Here is a 21,014-nt window from a genome sequence, read left to right as displayed (position 1 = left end):
TCTTCAAAACGGACGCAACCAACCTTGAGTTACAGGCAGGCATGAGGTGGCCTGATGACTAAGCTACGAGTTTTGACAAGTGTCAAACATGCAGGAACGGACGCAACGTTCGTGTCCGGAATTTTTGGCTATAAATAGGGGTCTTTGGAGTTCATTTTCAAATACAAATTCCGAGTTTCCTTCTTCGATCAGTTATATAGTGTGAGTTATACACTTGAGGGACCTATCGGTTATAATAGAGGTTCTGGAATAACCAAGGTGTGGTTATAGTCATCCGGGACTAACGACTTCAAAGGGCTTACTACGGACGAAGGTATGGTCCGGGAATCTATTTAAGTTTTGGGAGTACTTATTAGCTTAGTTAAGGCTTATAGAACTTGTGTAGTGATACGGTGAACTTTTGAATATAGGTTTGGAACCTAGGATCTTGTAGTGACCCTTACCCGGATCACCTACTAAACAGAACTTATGCATGCAATTAACTTAATTAAACAGATATCAGAATAAAACTGCGGAATCCATAAACAAATATACAATCCCAAGTAAAGGAATCTGTAATTTATCCAATAATATACAACCAAATCGAATAGCTGTATAAACCCAAACAACAGTAATAAAACCTAGACGAAGCTCCAGCTGGCCAGCCACTGACTAGCCCCTCCTGGATCCTCCCTCCTCGTCCAATCGCAAACCTGCCCCATGGAATAGGGTGTCCAGAAAATACAGAGTACGAGACGTGAGCATAAAACGCTCAGTACGAGAGTATAAGTATACATGCATGCAAAGTGAACTCCCTATAGACTCGAGGTCAAGGATCAGATAACAGAGACAGACCGGGCCCTGGTATGTAGCACGCTGTGCCGTCGCTTCAGGAGGTGGCTCCCATACCGAGATAACCGTGGATACGCCGGACCCAAATCGATGGAAGTCCATCCACTAACAGGATAGAGTACAACCCAACTAACAGACATCTCGAAAGAGATACAGCAAGATGCAAATGAATGCAGAATAATATCATGGCATATAAATCATGCAGTCACATAATACATGCATACTCAGTCAGGATATCTCGAACAGTACTTTCGTACCTCAAAACAGTGCAAGCTCTACCAACTCTAGGTCCACGCCTATAGTCTGCTCTACACTGCCAAATGATACTACTATCATTAAAGTGCTCTAAAAGCCTTAACTAAGCTATTGCATACTCCTAAATATTTATAGGAAGCAAAAGCTATACCTTCGTCCGTCGTTAGCCCTTTGATGTCGATGCCTCCAGAACTTGGGCACAACTCCGCTACGACTACCGAACGCCTCGCCGACCTCCGGACCAAGCCTAAGAAGACTAGAACAGCTCCAAAATGACTATAATGGAAAGGAGAACTCGGAATTGGCAAATGAAAGTGAAGCCTCGACCTTCTATTTATAGACAACGATCGGAACTTCCAATCCTTGATCAGAACGTCCGAGCCTCGATCGGAACGTCCGATCCTGCCATCGGAGCTTCCGAAGATCCTGATCTGCCACGTGTCAAAATATCACTTGTTGACTCCGGATAGGGGTGATCGGAGCTTCCGGTCCTGATCGGAGCTTTCGATCTTGCCACACGTCATGCCTGACGTAATATCGATCGGAGCTTCCGATCCTGATCGGAGCTTCCGAACTCACCTTCGGAGCTTCCGAACTCTACCTAAGTAATTATGATTAATTCTTTAATTACTGATTTTGGTTACGGGCTACTACATTCTCCCCCACTTAAGATATTTCGTCCTCGAAATCAGATCTTAAGTACCGAATGCAAATACAGAAATCAAAAACATTATTTATTCAAATCAAGCGTTTACAGAGTTTGCAACTGAATCCAACTTAAAGAATGAAATCAAAACAACTCAGGATGGTCTTTACGCATCCTGTCCTCAAGCTCCCAAGTAGCTTCCTCAGTGCCTCGGCGCTGCGACTGAACTAAAACCAAAGGAATGACTTTGTTCCGTAAAACCTTATCCTTATAATCCAGGATACGAAGAGGTTTCTCAACATAAGTCAAATCCTTGTCTACTGAACCTCAGACCGCTGCAGAATATGAGATTCATCCGCCACATACCGTCGCAACAGAGATACGTGGAACACGTCGTGAATACTGGATAGATGCGGTGGCAAAGCTAGTCGATAAGCCAAATTGCCAATGCTCTCCAAGATCTCAAACGGACCGATAAATCTGGGAGACAACTTGCCCTTAAGGCCAAATCTGAGAATCTTGCGGAAAGGTGACACTCTCAGAAACACTTTCTCCCTGACCTCGAACTGCAAGGGCCTACGCTTGATATTAGCATAACTGGCCTGACGATCCTGTGCAGTCTTAATCCGTTTCTTGATTTGATCAACAATATCTATCGCCTGCTGAATAAACTCCGGCCCCTCAGCCTGTCTCTCCCCCACTTCTTCCCAAAAGAGTGGAGTACGACAACGTTGCCCATACAACACCTCAAAAGGTGCCATCCCAATACTAGTGTGATAGCTGTTGTTGTAAGCGAACTCGATCAACGGCAAATGATCCTGACAGGCTGAACCAAAATCCATGACGCACGCTCTAAGCATATCCTCTAACGTACGGATAGTGCGCTCTGACTGACCATCAGTCTCCGGATGATAGGCTGTACTCAAACTGAGAGTAGTACCCATCGCACGCTGAACACTCCCCCAGAATCTAGAAGTAAACCTGGGGTCCCGATCACTGACAATGCTCACAGGCACTCCATGAAGTCGAACGATCTCCTGAATGTACATCCGTGCCATGCGATCCACAGAGTACTCTCGGCTATAGGAAATGAAATGCGCTGATTTGGTGAGTCGGTCCACCACAACCCAGATAGCATCACAGTTCCTCGGGGATACCGGCAAATGGGTCACAAAGTCCATTGTGATAAACTCCCATTTCTATTCAGGAATAGGCAGACTGTGAAGCAATCCTCCAGGTCGTCGATGCTCTGCCTTGACCTGTTGACACACCAAACATCTCGAAACAAACTGATAAACACTGCGTTTCATTCCCTTCCACCAGAAACGAGTACGTAGGTCCTTGTACATCTTGTTGCTCCCAGAATGAATACTCAACTTAGTGCGATGCGCCTGAGACAAAATCTCCTCTCACAACTCTTCATCCTGCGGAATCACAAGCCTACCAGACAAACACAGAAAGCCATCTGACTGATAATGAAATCCAGATGAGCTACCCTCGTTAGCTAGACGAGCTAAACGCTGGGTCTTTGAATCAGACATCTGAGCATCTCGGATCCGCGAATACAAGCCTGGCTCAGATAATATCGCAAACATCTGGATACTCTGCATACCTTTCTTATGCTTGAAGGTATAACCTGAAGTACAACAGTCACTGATCGCACTAGACATCGAACAAGTCTGAAGTGCGGATAGTCGCACCTTGCGACTCAAAGCATCAGCGGTGAGATTAGCAGCTCCCGGATGTTACTTAATCTCGCAATCATAGTCCTTAAGCAAGTCCATCCAACGTCTCTGCCTCATGTTCAACTCCGCCTGAGTGAACAAATACTTGAGACTCTTATGGTCGGTGAAGATCTCAAATTTCTCGCCATACAGATAATGACACCAGATCTTCAAAGCGAACACAATGGCTGCTAACTCCAAATCATGGACTGGGTAGTTGTCCTCGTGAAATTTCAGCTGTCTAGAAGCGTATGCGATCACATGCCCATTCTGAGTCAGGACACAACCTAACCCCTGAAGAGAAGCATCCGTGTATACCACATACCCTCCAGATCCAGACGGTAATGCCAACACCGGCGCAGAAGTCAACCGTCATCGAAGCTCACAGAAATTCTCCTCACACTCGGAGGACCACTCGAAATCCACACCCTTGCGGGTAAGCTGCGTCAATGGTCGAGCTAACTGAGAGAAGTTCAGAATGAAGCGACGATAATACCCTGCTAGACCCAGAAAACTACGGATCTCAGCAACTGTCGTCGGACGCGACCAATTAAGTACCGCTTCAATCTTGCTTGGATCAACAGAAATCCCTTCCCTGGATATGATATGGCCAAGAAAGACCACTCTATCCATCCAGAACTCACACTTGCTCAGCTTGGCGTACAACTGCTCATCTCGAAGAGTCTGTAGTACCAACCGCAAGTGAGAAACATGCTCTTCCATATTACGTGAATACACCAAGATGTCGTCAATAAAGACCACGACAAACTTGTCCAAATACTCCCTGAAGACATGGTTCATTAGATCCATGAATATAGCCGGCGCATTAGTCAAACCAACTGGCATCACTAGAAACTCGTAATGCCCATAGCGAGTACGAAATGCAGTCTTGGCTACGTCCTGATCACGGACTCTCAACTGATGATACCCAGATCTCAAGTCAATCTTGGAGTAAACTGACGTGCCCTGCAGCTGATCAAACAAGTCATCAATACGAGGCAACGGATACTTGTTCTTCACAGTGACTCGATTCAGCTGCCGATAGTCAATGCACAGCCGCATCGACCCATCCTTCTTCTTCACGAAGAGAACAGGAGCTCCCCAAGGAGATACACTAGGACGAATGTACCCCTTGTTCAAAAGATCCTGTAGCTGATTCTTCAACTCACGCATCTCTGACGGAGCCAGACGATACGGTGCTCTAGAAATAGGCGAAGTACCCGACATCAACTCTATGCCAAACTCGACTTCCCTAGCAGGAGGAAAACCCGGAATCTCATCAGGAAATACATCTGGAAATTCATCCACAACAGGAATGCTCTCTATCCCAATACTCTCAGCGGACAAATCAACTGCATAGATAAGGTAGCCTTCCCCGCCAGACTCTAGAGCTCGACAGGCTCTCAAAGCTGATACCAAAGGCATCGGGGGTCGCGCTCCCTCACCATAGAAAAACCAACTCTCACTCCCCTCTGGATGAAAGCGTACTAATCTCTGATAGCAGTCCACAGAAGCTCGATAGGTAGTCAACATATCTATTCCCAGAATGCAATCAAAGTCGTCCATCGCCAGGACCATGAGATTTGCTAACAAAATGTTCCCTTCGAACTCTAAAGGGAAACCCATTACTAGACGCTTAGCCAAAGCAGATTGGCCTGTCGGAGTAGAAACAGACATCACTACGTCTAGTGCAATGCATGGTAACTTATGCCTTTTAACAAAATGTGCAGAAATGAAGGAATGAGATGCACCAGTGTCAATAAGTACAAGAGCAGGTATACCAAAAAGCAGAAATGTACCTTCGATAACTTTCTCATTCTCCTCCACTGCCTTATCATGTCTCAGGGCAAACACCTGGCCAGAAGCTCGTGGCCTCAAATGAGAACTCCCAGCAGACTGTCCCTACGACCTCTGCTGTACGGTGGCCTGAGAGCCCGATACTGAACCAGATCCAGAACCGCCTCCCCCAGACAGTGGACAATCCCTCCGGATATGACCAGTCTCTCCACAACAAAAACGAGCTCCAGAAGCTCTACGGCACTTGTCGGATGGATGGTTCTTCCCACAGTGATCACACTTGTCCTTCTTACCGTAACGGACAACACCTCCAGAACCAGAGGAAGAAGAAGATCCGGACTTTTTGAAAGTTTGGGCACGGGGACCCAAAGAACTAGCAGGCCTCGACTGAGGGAAAGACCTGTTCTGCCGAATGCTGTCCTCCGCCTGGTGACAACGGCTCACCAAACCCTCGTAGGACATGTCATCGCCAACTGCCACATGGTCATGGATCTCAGGGTTAAGGCCCTGAAGGAACAGATTATACTTCATCTCTGAGCTATCAGCAATCTCGGGGCAATAGGATAGCAGATCAAATAACCTCTACTGATACTCATCGATAGACATGGCTTCTTGTCGCAGACTCAGTAACTCGCGTGCCTTCGACTTACGGAGTGCAGGAGGAAAATACCGCTTTTGGAAAGCTGTGCGGAACTCGGCCCAGGTGGCCACTCCTCTCGCCGCAACAAAAGGTGCAGAAGTAAACCTCCACCACCTGCGCGCACGCCCATCCAGAAGATAGCCAAGGGTCTCCACCTTCTGCTCCTCGGTGCATTGGAAAGTCTGAAAAGTCATCTCCATGCGGTCTAACCAGTTCTCTGCATCCTCCGGAGACTCACCTCCAACTAAGGGCTTAGGACCCATAGCTAAGAATCGACGCACAGTGAAACTCTCGTCGTCATGGTGACGATGACGCCGTTCTCGACGAGGCTCCCGGTCAGCATCACCCCAACGCCCACCAACACTGCCATGAGAACTCTGGTCGTCATGATTTGCCATCTACAAAAATACCTCAAGATGAGACTAAATCCCAAGAATTCTTTTGCATGCTCTGATACCATAAATGTAGTGACCCTTACCCGAATCACCTACTAAACAGAACTTATGCATGCAATTAACTTAATTAAACAGATATCAGAATAAAACTGCGGAATCCATAAACAAAAATACAATCCCAAGTAAAGGAATCTGTAATTTATCCAATAATATACAACCAAATCGAATAGCTGTATAAACCCAAACAACAGTAATAAAACCTAGACGAAGCTCCAGCTGGCCAACCACTGACTAGCCCCTCCTGGATCCACCCTCCTCGTCCAATCGCAAACCTGCCCCATGGAATAGGGTGTCCAAAAAATACAGAGTACGAGACGTGAGCAAAAAACGCTCAGTACGAGACTATGAGTATACATGCATGCAAAGTGAACTCCCTATAGACTCGAGGTCAAGGATCAAATAACAGAGACAGACCGGACCCTGGTATGTAGCACGTTGTGCCGTCGCTTCAGGAGGTGGCTCCCATACCGAGATAACCGTGGATACGCCAGACCCAAATCGATGGAAGTCCATCCACTAACAGGATAGGGTACAACCCTACTAACAGACATCTCGAAAGAGATACAGCAAGATGCAAATGAATGCAGCATAATATCATGGCATATAAATCATGCAGTCACATAATACATGCATACTCAGTCAGAATATCTCGAATAGTACTTTCGTAGCTCGAAACAGTGCAAGCTCTACCAACTCTAGGTCCACGCCTATAGTCTGCTCTACACTGCCAAATGATACTACTATCATTAAAGTGCTCTAAAAGCCTTAACTAAGCTATTGCATACTCCTAAATATTTATAGGAAGCAAAAGCTATACCTTCGTCCGTCGTTAGCCCTTTGATGTCGATGCCTCCAAAACTTGGGCACAACTCCGCTACGACTACCGAATGCCTCGTTGATCTCCGGACCAAGCCTAAGAAGACTAGAACAGCTCCAAAAGGACTAGAATGGAAAGGAGAACTTGGTATTGGCAAATGAAAGTGAAGCCTCGACCTTCTATTTATAGACAACGATCGGAACGTCCGAGCCTCGATCGGAACGTCCGATCCTGCCATCGGAGCTTCCGAAGATCCTGATATTCCACGTGTCAAAATATCACTTGTTGACTCCGGATAGGGGTGATCGGAGCTTCCGGTCCTGATCGGAGCTTCCGATCTTGCCACACGTCATGCCTGATGTAATATCGATCGGAGCTTCCGATCCTGTTCGGAGCTTCCGATCCTGATTGGAGCTTCCGAACTCACCTTCGGAGCTTCCGAACTCTACCCAAGTAATTACGATTAATTCCTTAATTACTGATTTTGGTTACGGGCTACTACAGATCTACTATACTTGAACTAGCCTAGAGGTACATACACATTGACTGAGATTGTCAGTGAGTATACATGTTTATATGTTGCATTTATTTGGCATTATTATATGACGTGATATATGATTTACTGCTTTCTATACTCATATGTCATGTGCATATACACGTTGAGCCTATACCTTTTTATACCTGATTATAGAGCCGCTCAGCTCTATACTCGATAGTCTGTCACTGAGAGTACCGCGACGGCGGGGACATGTATGTCTGACTACTCTGGTATACTAGACGAGTGTGGTTGCACCCAGAGGTTGATCTGTGCGGTGGCAGCACTCATGTGGCGCCGGTACTGAGCATGACTTTTCAGATGACCCTTTACTAGTCATCATTTTGCATGCATTATATACATATGTTTACACATTTTTATGTACTGTGCGTTAGCGCTCACGTCCTAGTTGTTATCTTGGATGCCCTATTCCACGGGGCAAGTCGCAGGATGGACGGAGCTGGTAGTTCACGGAAGGACTAGGGAGCAGGAGCCTCGAGGAGTTAATTATACAGCAGGATTCAATATAGTTGTATAATGTTTACTTTTATGTTTTTCAATATGGTTGTATCACTACAGTATTAAGCCTGGATATATTTTACTAAGCTGATATGTAATTTATGGATTATGTCTCCGCACGTTTTACTCCGTTAAGCTTTTTGCTTTATTAAGTTTATTGCATGCTATTAGTTGCCAATTAGTAGGTGATTTCATGCAGGGTCACTACATTTTTGGTATCAGAGCATGCATAGAGTTTGGGATTAGTACTTGGGATTTAGTCTAGTCTTGAGTAATTATTGCGCATTTGGGATTTTAATGTGCAATTCTTTTTAGGATATGGATGACGAGAGTCACGGTAGTGTTGTCCAGGGAGGTGGTCATCATCGTCATCATCGCCATCATGATGATTGATATCGTCCTCATGAGGGTTGACATCGCTACTCTATAAATAAGTTCATGCAAGTAGGACAGAAACCCTTGGTAGGAGGCGAGAATACTGAACAGGCAAGAGGTTGGATGTCTAAACTCGAGAGTGCTTTTCGAGCTTTCGAGTGTAGTGAAGAGCAAAAACTTGAAGTTCTAGAATTTGTTCTAGAGGATTGAGCACGATTATGGTGGGATGCCAAAGATACTCAAGCACGTACTGAGAGAGGACAGGTGACTTGGGGGGATTTCTGTCAGCAGTTTCAGAAACTATATTTTCCTCCAGCTGTTCGACAGGAACGATCTATGGAGTTGCTGACTCTGAGGCAAGGATCAATGACTATTGATCAATATCAGCAACGATTTCTTGATGTGCTACCTTTCAGTCCTCATATTAGTGATAGTGATACGTCCAAGTATGATATCTTTCTACAAGGCTTGAATCAAGATATCTACTCACAAGTTGTCGTCTGTGATGATCCGACATCTTATGAGACTTTGGTGAACCGTTGCAGTCAAGTGGAGAACAGCAACAGGAGGGCACAATTGATGATGTCAAGACAGCCTAGTGAATCTCTTGGGCCTAGGGCTCATTCTGTTGTGCAATATGGACCTATGTATTCTTCTACTCCTACTACTTCATCTGGTTCTCGTGGTTCACGAGGTACATTTCATTTCGGGAAGAAGAAGAAGAAATCTGAGATGCTCGGCATGATCACACAGATTCTTAGAATAAATCAGAATATCGTCAATAAAGATAATAACAAAGTCATCGAGATATGTCTAAAATACTCTATTCATAAGACCCATAAATACTGCTAAAGCATTCGTCTGCCCAAACGACATAACGATAAACTCAAAATGACCGTACCTCGTTCTAAATGCGGTCTTCGATATATCTTCATCCCGAACTCTTAACTGATGATATCCGGACCTTAAATCAATCTTGGAATACACTGAGGAACCCTGCAACTGGTCAAACAAATCATCTATTCTAGGCAATGGATATTTATTCTTTACCGTCGCCTTGTTCAATTGTCGGTAGTCAATGCAAAGTCTCATTGAACCGTCTTTCTTTCGTACAAATAGAACCGGAGCGCCCCAGGGTGAAACACTCGGTCTAATGTACCCTTTTGCTAAAAGATCTTCAAGTTGGTCTTTTAACTCTTTCAACTCTATTGGTGCCATTCTGTAAGGTGCTTTAGAAATCGGTAACGTACCTGGCATCAATTCAATACTGAAGTCTATCTCCCGAGCTGGAGGTAATCCTGGAATTTCGTTTGGAAAGACATCAGCAAACTCACTAACCACTGGCAGATCTGCCAATTCTGGGCTAGTTTTCAACACATCTACTGCATAAACAAGGAATCCCTCTGCCCCTTTCTGCAATAAACGAGTCATAGATAGAACTGATATAAAAGGTATTCGAGATCTCGAACCTTTACCGTAGAATTTCCATTCCCCTGCCATTTCTGGTCTGAATCTCACAACCTTTTGAAAACAGTCTACAGTAGCCCTGTACTTGGTTAACATATCGATACCAATAATGCAATCAAAGTCTGACAATCCAAGCACAATACAGTCTATCTCTATCACATTATCTTCAAACTGTAGTATACAATCTCTGACATATTTCACTGATATTATACCACTCCCCAAAGGTGAATATATAGATACTAGAGCAGATAATGACTCAACAGGAAATGCATGTAATATAGCAAATTGTTCAGATATAAACGTATGGGATGCACCTGTATCTATGAGCACATAAGCAGGATAACCACAAAGAGTACAGTTACCTGCTATAACGTCGTCAGGTGCTGCCTGAGCCTCCTCTTCAGTCAAGGCAAAGACTCGAGCTTGTTGTCTTGGTGGATGATTCGTTGCTTGGCTACCTCCTGCTCTATTCTGTTGCTGAGGCTGTGGCTGGAAGGAGTGTACAGTAGATGCTTGCCTTTCAGGCTGAGCCACTGATCGTGATGACCCCGCACCTTGAGACCTCACAAGACCACGCTGTGGACACACCTTGGCAAAATGTCCTGACTGATGGAATATGTTGCAATTCCCAGACACACCTCTGCACTGATCACTAGGATGTCTTCCTCCACATTTGTTGCAATACATTCCTGTATAGCCTGAACCCTATCTAGCACTGCGCTGTCTTGGCCCACTAGAGCTGGATGAACCACTTCCTGACTTCTTAAACTGCTTCCCTTTTGCTTTCGGATATTCTTTCTTACCACCGCTGCTGCTACCTCCCTCAAATCTAGAAGATGGTTGCTGAAACTGAGCTGGGGGTTGTGATTATCGTTGAGACTTTGAAACAAATGATGCTCCTCTCTGTTTAATCAAACCAGCCTCCTCTCCCTTAGCCCTATCAAGTGCATCAGCAAAGTTATTTGGCCTTCCAGAGTTCACAAGGGTAAAGACATCTGGATTCAGTCCATTAATGAACTGATCAGCTTTGGCTTCTTCACTTCCAGCTACATGTGGAGCAAACTTTAGTAACGTAGAGAACTTGGCAACGTATGTTGGAACACGGTCGTTCTCCGGATCGAAAAAGAAAGTGATACTCGGTGCAGCGGAAGTTTTAAATTTTATATGGAACGATTCCATATGGGTATCAAATTCCTACGATTAAAATTGATAATATAAAATTTAAACAATATAAATTTTACCTTAAAATCTCGAAACGAGATTATGGACACCAACAGATTAAACTGCTCTTGTTGTATATCCCAGGAACTGATGAACGAACAATTCTTCAATCAGGTCCACGAACAGAAGTTTAATCCCTCTGATAGACTGCACTAGAAAGTCTATCAGAAGTTTCTACGAAGAGATAGAACAGATATGATCTGCTAATTCAGACTGCAAATTCGAAATTCGCAGTTTGAAAATTCTCCAAGACAGAGAGAGGGGGGCGGCCGAAATTCCTAGACTGGAGGCTATGGTTTTTCGAAAATCTGAGTGTAAGTTGTCTGTAATTTCTGTACTGCAATAACTTATTTATAATGTGGGCTGCTAACAGCTTAGGGCCCATTAGTCCTAAGTTCAAGCCTGACAAGTAAAGCCCGCATGTTCAGAAATTAATATAAAATTCATCGTGACTCAGATTGATAAACCAATTTCACCAATGTGCACAGAAACCATTTCTGCATCTTTTAAAGTCAAGATAACACAGTTTCAAAATCCACTAATTTTCTCTTGTTAGACAAAATCTCTTTCAAAAATATTGCATAACTTGACATTTGAGCCAAAACATCTGCAAATGGAATATTAATATGAAGTTTTTTTGAAAATTTCTAAAATTTTTGCAAATTGATTATCCAATTGCAGTTGTTTTGCTCGCTGTGGGAAAGGAAGTTTACTCAAATCAATATTCTCATTATTAGTTGGGTTATAAAACTTACCTTTCCTGCCCGTAGGCACCGACTCGGCAGGCTTTGGCACGTTCTCCATCCCTTCTTCCATGATTGGTTCCATTGCTTCTTCATCCTCAATTCCCTTCTTCGTAGTCTCCGCTTGCGATCTAGTAACCTCCAAAATAGCATTGACATCTCTTGGATTCTTTTTCGTATTGCTAGGCAACGACCCTGCTGGCCTAGTTGACAGTTGTGTCGCTATCTGGCTCATTTGTGTTTCCAACCTTCGCAATATCGCCTCTTGATTCTTCAAGCGAGTCTCAGTACTCGTTAAATACTTCATCATGATTTCCTCAAATATGGCTTCTTCTCAACTGGCGTTGAAGTATTGGTAGTGGTATCTGCAGGTTTCCATGAGAGATTCGGATGACTCTTCCAGCCAGAATTGTAAGTGTTGCTGTAAGGATTGTATGGATGTCTACCTTGATTTCCCATGAAGTTCGTTGCATCAATTTCAAAGACCTGCTGTTCCTCGGGCTGCTGAACTTGTACCTGATTAGTTGGAGCTGTCTGCATAATCACCATCTTATGTGTAAGAGCATCAATCTCAGCATTCACTGCTGTCAGTGCATCGACTTCTAGAACTCCACCCTTTTTCTCCTTCTTCACATCTGGCCATCCTATGTTGCTTTCATCCATATTCCCAATAATCCCCAAGCCTCTGCTGGTGTCTTCTTGAATAGACTTCCATTAGCAGCAACGTCCAACATGGATCGAACCGACTGATCAGCTCCATTGTAGAAAGTCTGAGCCTATTGGATTTGAGTAAGATTATGCTGAGGAAACATCCTCAACATATTTTTGAATCTGGTCCATGCCACATGTAGAGATTCTCCCTCCTTTTGCTTGAATGCGATGATGTCAGAAAATAATTTCACAATTTTCGTAGGAGGAAAATACTTTTTCAAAAAGTTTGAACAAGTTGGGTCCAAGTAGTGATGGAACCGGCAGGTAGATCATCCAACCAATCCATAGCTTTGCCTTGAAGAGAGAATGAGAATAACCGCAGTCGCTCTGCATTAGAGGTTACCCCATTAGTCTTGAAAGTGTCACAGATCGACAGAAAACGCTCCAGATGAGCGTAGGGGTCTTCCACAGATGTGACCCCAAACCGAGCTTGTAAATAAATCATCTGAATAATTTAAGGCTTCAATTCGAAGTTATTCGCCTCGACAGCCGGGCGAACTATGCTAGATCCATAGCTTTCAACTGGTGGAAGAATGAGATCAAGAACAGTTCTGTTGTCCGCCATGTCTTCTTCTGATTCAGATTTTGTCTCAAGTTCAAGATTAATAGATCTCTTAGCTCTTCGGATTCTGCTGAGCGTGCGTTCGATCTTTAAGTCAAGTGATATGAGCTCGCTAGATCGAATGCTATGCATGCACAACAGATAGTACCTGAAAAGCACAAAGACAAGAAAAGATTTCAGAAATTAGAAGGACAAATAAAATAATAAAATAACAAAAGTCTAATCTCAAGTGAAATAAACATTCTGATATTACAAACAGTCCTCGACAACGGCGCCAAAAACTTGACCGTTGAAATCGATGTGATATAAATCTACTGGCAAGCGTACCAGATCAAGTAATAGTATATATTAAAATCCAGATGTCGAACCCACATGGACTGTTATTTTGTAATTACAAAAATATGATTATTTCTACTTAATCTAGACTAGTGAATAAAAGTGATGAAATTTTAGATTTTTAACTAAGAAATAAATTTGAAAATAAAAATCAATTAAATTAAAACGCAGAAAGAATTTTGAATTGAATTCAAATATGAGAAAAGCTCGATCAAGGACACACGTAGGTACCGAACAAATCATGTAACATGTAGCCGATTCAGGACTCAGATTTAATCTTAAATTACGGTGAATTCTCTTAACTTGTTTAAAGGTCTATTTCTAGAACAATTAAAACTATTCAAATATTGATGGATTAATTTTCATAATTCTAATCAAACTCAAATGCATTATAAACTATGAGAATTCAGTTTGCACCTAAAACACACGATAAAATCGAATACTATTTCTAGTCAATTTTATCTCCTGTTAATTATTAGAGTGATCAAAATCAATTCCTCCTCTTTCGACTTAGAATCTATTAACATGCAAGCAAACAATTGGCCAGATCATTCATAAGACAAATATAAATCTAATAATCAATAATATAAAACCAAATCTGAAAAATCCCAAACAAACATCCATGTTTTCTACATAGATTTTTCCGGCCCAATCATGTGGCCTTGATCGAAAAGAAAAGACTACTCAAAGTCTAACATAATTCACAATAAAAGTTTTCAATCTAAAACATCAACTAAAAATCAAAAATAAAAGAAAAGAAAAGAAAAGAAAAGAAGTAGAATGATATGATGATCAGCCGCCTCCTTGCTTCAATCCAGTTGTAACTCTGAATCTGATGAATAGAAAGCTATTTATACGCTCAAAGATCTCCAAAAGATAGTGTCCAACTCGAGCAAGAATTTCCATATTTAAAAACTCTGCGCGCTCGTTTTACTCGAGCGCAAGAAACACGCGCTCGAGCGAGAAAACTTCTGACGTATACGTAACTTTCCACCTTGCTCGAGCGACAATAACATGCGCTCAAGCGAGAATGAATCTGGAATTTCTCCTCTTCACTCGATCTCGTTCGAGCGAGAACAACATGCGCTCGAGCGAGAAACATTATGTCGAAATCTTTGATTTTTCATAAAATTTCCTACAAAATAAACCAGGAGAGACATGATGCAGAAAAATGCATGAAATATACTTAAACTAATTAAAAACACCAACATTAACAAATGAATGCATGCAAAATAGTAATAAAACACCACAAAAATATTCATAAAAAAAAATTAACAATTGTTACCTAAACTCCTGCAACAACACCAAAACAAGACGAAAGACGCATAATACCACTTGATAAAATGTGAGGACCCGGGTTGCTAATCAAGTCTTAGGGCCAATAAGTAGTGATTGTAGTAAATCAAGCTCAAAAGAATTAACAACCAATTTTTTTTACCACGGCTGCTCGCTCGAGCGAGCCTCAGGTGCGCTCGAGCGAGCTGGGCTTGGGTCCAGCCTCTCCTGGCTCGCTCGAGCGAGTCCAACTTGCGCTCCAGCAAGCCAAGCTCTGTCCAAACATCTAAAATTCTGCTGTTGCTGTCAAAAGGAAGATTTCTGATGGAAAACACCTACAAGCATCTCAAAGTATAACCAAATGAAGGAATAATAACTTCAAGACATAATCCACACATGCATTGCTCCAAAAGGTAATACAAGTTCAAGTTTGCTAAGTTCATACAATCTCTAAGCATAATATACATATTCCAAACTTGTGCTAAATGACAGTGTAGTGAAAAATGCTCGCAAGCGTACGGGTGTCTAGTTTTAATATAGTGATAAATCAAGTATCGTTCCCACAGAGAGTAAAATGAAAATATTTAGTTCTTATAATTAAAATATTCTAAACTTTATCTAGAAAATCAAAATCTCAGAATTTTGCAGAATAAAATAATTAATGAGTTTTTAGCAAGCATGCACACAACTTTCAGATAAAAATCAATCAGAGAAAAAATTATCTGGAGGTTTAGATTTCATCTGGTTTCAACAACAATCAATCCTAATTAATTTATTTTCATGAATTCCAGTCAATTAATAGCCAAGAACAATTAAGTTTATTATTTTCCTCTCCCGAGCAACAAATAATTTTTATCAACTACAATTAAATTTCAATATCCCTATTAAGAATCTACTTGCAGTGATCTATTCAAAACAATGTTCTTTTTAAAAGCTCTGTTAAAATTATACACTCCCCCGAGTTATATAAATAATCAACAGTTTATTTTCTATTGGTCCTATTCAAAATATCCTCTCACGGGTGCTAGATTTCAAATAAATATAACAAATCAATTATTGATCAAATAATTGAAAAAAACAATTAATCTAGAAGAAACTCAATTCAATAAAATCAAAAATTCATGAAAGTGTCTACACCAGGTTCCATCCGACTTCTAGACTCTAAAAATATAGTTCATAATAAAATTTTAAATAAAACAAATCATGTTCAAAAATCCAGACATATTCAGAATTAAATAAATAAAAGATAAAGAAAACAAATCCGTCGTCGATGCCGTGTCTGATCTATCGATCTCCGTCTTCGTTCTTCAAGTAAAGCTCCAGATTTTTTCCAGAATTCTCACGTTCAAACTCTCTGATATTTTCTAATATGCGTTGTGGCAGCTCTGATCCTTTCTCAAATAAAAAATTCCCTTTTAAATTTTACAGATAAAAGCCCATTAAAAAGCCCAAGAAAATATAAAAGTTTCCTTGCCGATAATAATTAAAACCTTGAAATCTTGTCGCGCGGGCGCTCCAAAACTCCTAAGCGGGCGGGCATACGTCTCTGACCTTCAATCTCCAAACTACCAGAAAGTTGCGCGTTTTCTCTTCCTCTCCTCTTCTTTAGCGCTACTTTAAGCGCAAACAATAGGCGCAATAAGAAAGCCCAATTCAATTCGATTTCTCTTTACTGTTCTTTTCTTTTCTTCTTTCTTCTTTCTTCTTTCTTCTTTCTTCTTTCTTCTTCTCAAATTCTTATTTTTCTTCTCTTTTCCAAAATACTTCACTAATTTTCTACAATCACAAAAAAAACAAAACCCACACATAAATCTGCTCGAAACAAATAATTAACAATTAAAATCATAATTAATTAAGTGTATAAAATACACTTATCAAATACCCCCAAACTTAGACTTTTGCTAGTCCCGAGCAAAACTATCAACACAATATATTCCAAAAACTCAAATCACCAAAAAACCAACAAGAATAGCCAAGAAATATTATGGAGCAATGGCCTCAACAATAATTTTAAAAATTCAAATCCATTTCCATCCAACCTATTAACACTTGAAAATTTTACTCATAATTAAATAACCTCATAAACTTACAATCTCCGCAACTCACGTTTCAAAACACTCTTATCCAAATTCAATTCACACATTTATAGATCATGAGGACTTTTCAATGTAGCAAGAGATCAAATATAGGATATAAAATCAAAAACACTCACAATCAGGTAAATGCAATGAATAATAGTGTGTGCGTGTTTCGGTCAAAATTCATAATCATTAAAAGCATCATACAACAGTCCATAGGCTAAATTCTTGCAACTCTTCTCCACTAGTATATTGGGCAACTGAGACTCGGTCAATAGGACTTAATCAGCTTATAATGTAAGGCCTGACTCATGACTACAAATAAAGGAATAAGAATTCAAAATAGGGAGTAATTTATGCTCAAACTCGAATTCCCACTCTTTTTCATTCACATTTTCACACTTATTTTTCACTTCATCGATTTTTTCATCTTTTTTTTTTCACAACTTTTTCATTCCCTTTTTTATTTCTCTTTTTTTTTTTTCTACTACCCCTTTTCAACAAAATTTTTTCTCTTTTCAAATCTTCCACCACACCATTCCATATTCACAAATAAAAACTAGGAGAATATAACATTTTAGCATTCAAATTACTCCCTTAAAGGTAGGAATTAGTGTTTAGGCTATTCATAGATAGTCAATATAGGACCTTGAAACAATGACGAATGTGGGTTTATCAGTGCAGAAAAGAATAATCATCAGAAGTAAACGATGATTTTCACAACAAAATTCAGATATTTTATACCTCAATGTACTCATATACGGGAAGGCTCAAATGGGCAACTAAGGATAAATTTATTCAATAAAATTCAGGCCCAAAAATTTCAAAGAATGCCTCAATCATCTCTATGTCTGTATGTTTCAACATTCAGATTCAAGTATTAATCACAGAGTATATAAGAAATTGTTCATCTAATTGGTTCCATTCTTTCAAAATTTAGAATTTGGTTAAATAGGTAGACAATCATGGATTTCATTTATAACACAAAAAATTTATTTTTCATCATTGGCCATGCATCCAATTATCTCGACTTCTTTTAAACTCAAATCACAACAACTAATCTCAAACAAAAATTTTATCTATGAAGCACAATAAAATTCAATTAATAAACTATCAACCAAACAACTAAATCAAACACAGATTCACCCCCCAAACTTATTAAAATCATTGTCCCTAATGATTGAAAATAAATAAAATGAATACAGGACGCGTACCTTCGACATCGAGCATCAGTACCCGGCGTCATCATCATCTCCATGAAAAGACTAGCGGCAGCAACACCTTTTCTTTTATTAGAATGGCCAAGTGAATAGGAGATGGGTGCTCGTCAGAGGCAAGATCGGGCAATGCATGGCATGATTGGAACACACACTTGTACATGTTGTAGCGCCATTGGATTGGGTGATTGGTGCATAATCTTGCGCAAAGGACTGCACCATTGGGGAGTTGAATGGCACAGGATGTAGTGTACTCTTTAGGTTTAGCTGCTTGGTGTGACTCTTTAGCGCATGGGGAAGATGTGGAATTCATGCACGTTTGCTCAAGATCTTGCGCAGATGAGGATTGTTGGCGCTTGGAGTAGGGAAGCTTGCACATGGTAGAGGAGGTGTTCTGCAGGTTTGCGCTGATAGAGAGCATGGGAAGTGGCACGTTTGCGCTTTGTTTCTGCTCAGGTAGGAGCGCGATTGCTCTTGAGGATGCGCTGATGGAGATTGTTCGTGCTTGGTATGACTCTTTGGAGGAGAAGCTGGAGATGCGCGTTTGCTCAAGATGCCTGCGTAGATGGGGAGTGGTTGGCGCAATGAATTGTGTTGATGAGGAGATTGTTTGCGCAAGGTTTTGCGCTGAATAGGAGCACAATTGCGCTAGGATGTGCACGGTTGGGAGTCTCGTCTGCGCAAGGTGTTGCGCAGAAGAGTTGCGCGTTTGCGCTAGATGCCTGCGCACTTGGAATTTCAAGGGCCCGAAGAGGCTACGCGGGCGCGGAACCAATTACGAGCGAGCGCGCATTACTTTCTGATTTCAACTTGCAATCTTGAGTGGGCGCCCTCAAATCGTGAGTGAGCACGCACAAGCTTCTGCCAGAAGCTCTAAAATCCTGAAAAAAAAATCAAAAATTTTATAATATTACCTCCAAAATTCCCAATAATGCATTCAAAAATCATAAATTAACTAATGAACAAAAATAAAAAATTAAAGCATAAATTGAATAAAAAATAAAAATGAAATAAAAATAAAATAACACAAAATTTTTGGGTTGCCTCCCAAAAAGCGCTTGGTTTAGAGTCGTCAGCCCGACTTTCATCGGTATTAAGTCTTCCCTTTTTCTTTCACTCGCCAAATCAATTCCACAAACTGCCTTTTAAATTTTGCTTTCTTTTTCTTCGTGGCCTTCTTTGTTGTTAAATTTGGCGTGTTCTTCTTTGATTCAACTTCAATATTGGCTCTTTGACATCCCTATAGCTTCACAACTGGCTCAATTAAGCACAATTCTTCTATGGGTGGATTAGGTGCTTTCGTAAATAGATTGAAAATCACTCGTTCGTACTCCACACCCATTGATAATTCACCATTCTTCACTTCAATTTTGGCATCCGCCGTAGCAAAAAATGATCTCCAAAAGATCAGTGGAGCACCATGATCTACTTCTATGTCCAAGATCACAAAATATGCTGGGAAGATGAATTTATCAAACTTAACTTGCACATCTTCAACAATACCCAATGGATATGTGATGCTTCTATCCGCCAACTGCAATGAAATCATAGTCGATTTCATCTCTCCCAAGTCCAAGGCCCTGTAAATAGACAATGACATTAAATTAATACTGGCCCCTAAATCGCAAAGTGCATTATTAAAATAAGAAGAACCAATCGTGCAAAGAATAGTAAAACTTTCTGGATCCTTAAGTTTTTGTGGCATCTTCTTTTGTAGGACTGCACTGCACTCTTCCGTTAGATTGACCACCTCGTTTTCTAACAGTCTCCTTTTCTTGGAAATCACCTCCTTGATGAACTTTGCATAATTCGGCATTTTCTCCAAAACATCAACAAAGGGGATGTTGATATAAATTTTCTTGAAAATCTCCAAAAATTTGGAGAACTGCTCATCTAAAGCTTTCTTCTTGAATCTCTGCGGGTATGGGAGTTGAGGCTTATACATCGGTTTTTCTTCAAGTTCAGACTTCTTCTCTTCTACCGCTTCCTCAACTGCAGCTATTTTAGACATATTGCTCTCACGTTGGTGCACTTCATTATTCACTTGTGTCCCACTCCTCAATGTGATAGCATTATACTGCTCCTTGGGATTCACCTCAGTATTGCTAGGGAACTGGCCGCGGTTGTTGTCTTTCAGTGCGTTCGCCAACTGCCCAATGCTAGTCTCCATGGATTGAAGTACAACACCCATGTTGGCCATGTGCATCTCCAAGCTATCTAGACGAGTCTCAGTCCTCGCCATCATTTTACCAGATTCCTGCACAAAATTGCTAACAACATCCTCCAAAGACGACTTACCCTCACCCTTATTTGTAATGAACCCCGGAGGATTCAACATATTTTTATTGTTAGCATATGAAATATTTTCATGATTACGCATACTAGGGTGATAAGTATTGGGTACAGGATTACCTCTATAAGCTCCATAACCTCTTCGATTTATGTACTGCACTTGTTCAGGATAGTTAGATTCGTCCATAGCACCCGACACACCTGCTTGTTGTGCAAAACTCACTTTATTCAATGCGGCCACTTGTGTAGTCAGTGCAGATAATTGAGCAGTGATAGATGTGAGAGGATCCAATTCATACACTCCAACTAGCTTCTTGACTCCCATACGCTCAGATGGCCATTGAAAACTATTGATAGTCATCTGTTCCAGCATATCATAGGCCTGAGCGGGATCCTTTGCAAATATAGTACCTCCAGCCGCAGAATCCACAGACATTCTCGTGGGTGCATTCAGTCCGTTGTAAAAAATTCGATTTGTTACCAATATGCAAAATTGTGGTTAGGACAACGTCTTAATA

Source organism: Henckelia pumila, chromosome 1, assembly GCF_033568475.1.
Source record: "Henckelia pumila isolate YLH828 chromosome 1, ASM3356847v2, whole genome shotgun sequence".
Classification (NCBI taxonomy): domain Eukaryota; kingdom Viridiplantae; phylum Streptophyta; class Magnoliopsida; order Lamiales; family Gesneriaceae; genus Henckelia; species Henckelia pumila.
The sequence above is the reverse complement of the archived record's forward strand: the minus strand, read 5'-3'. Positions refer to the sequence as shown.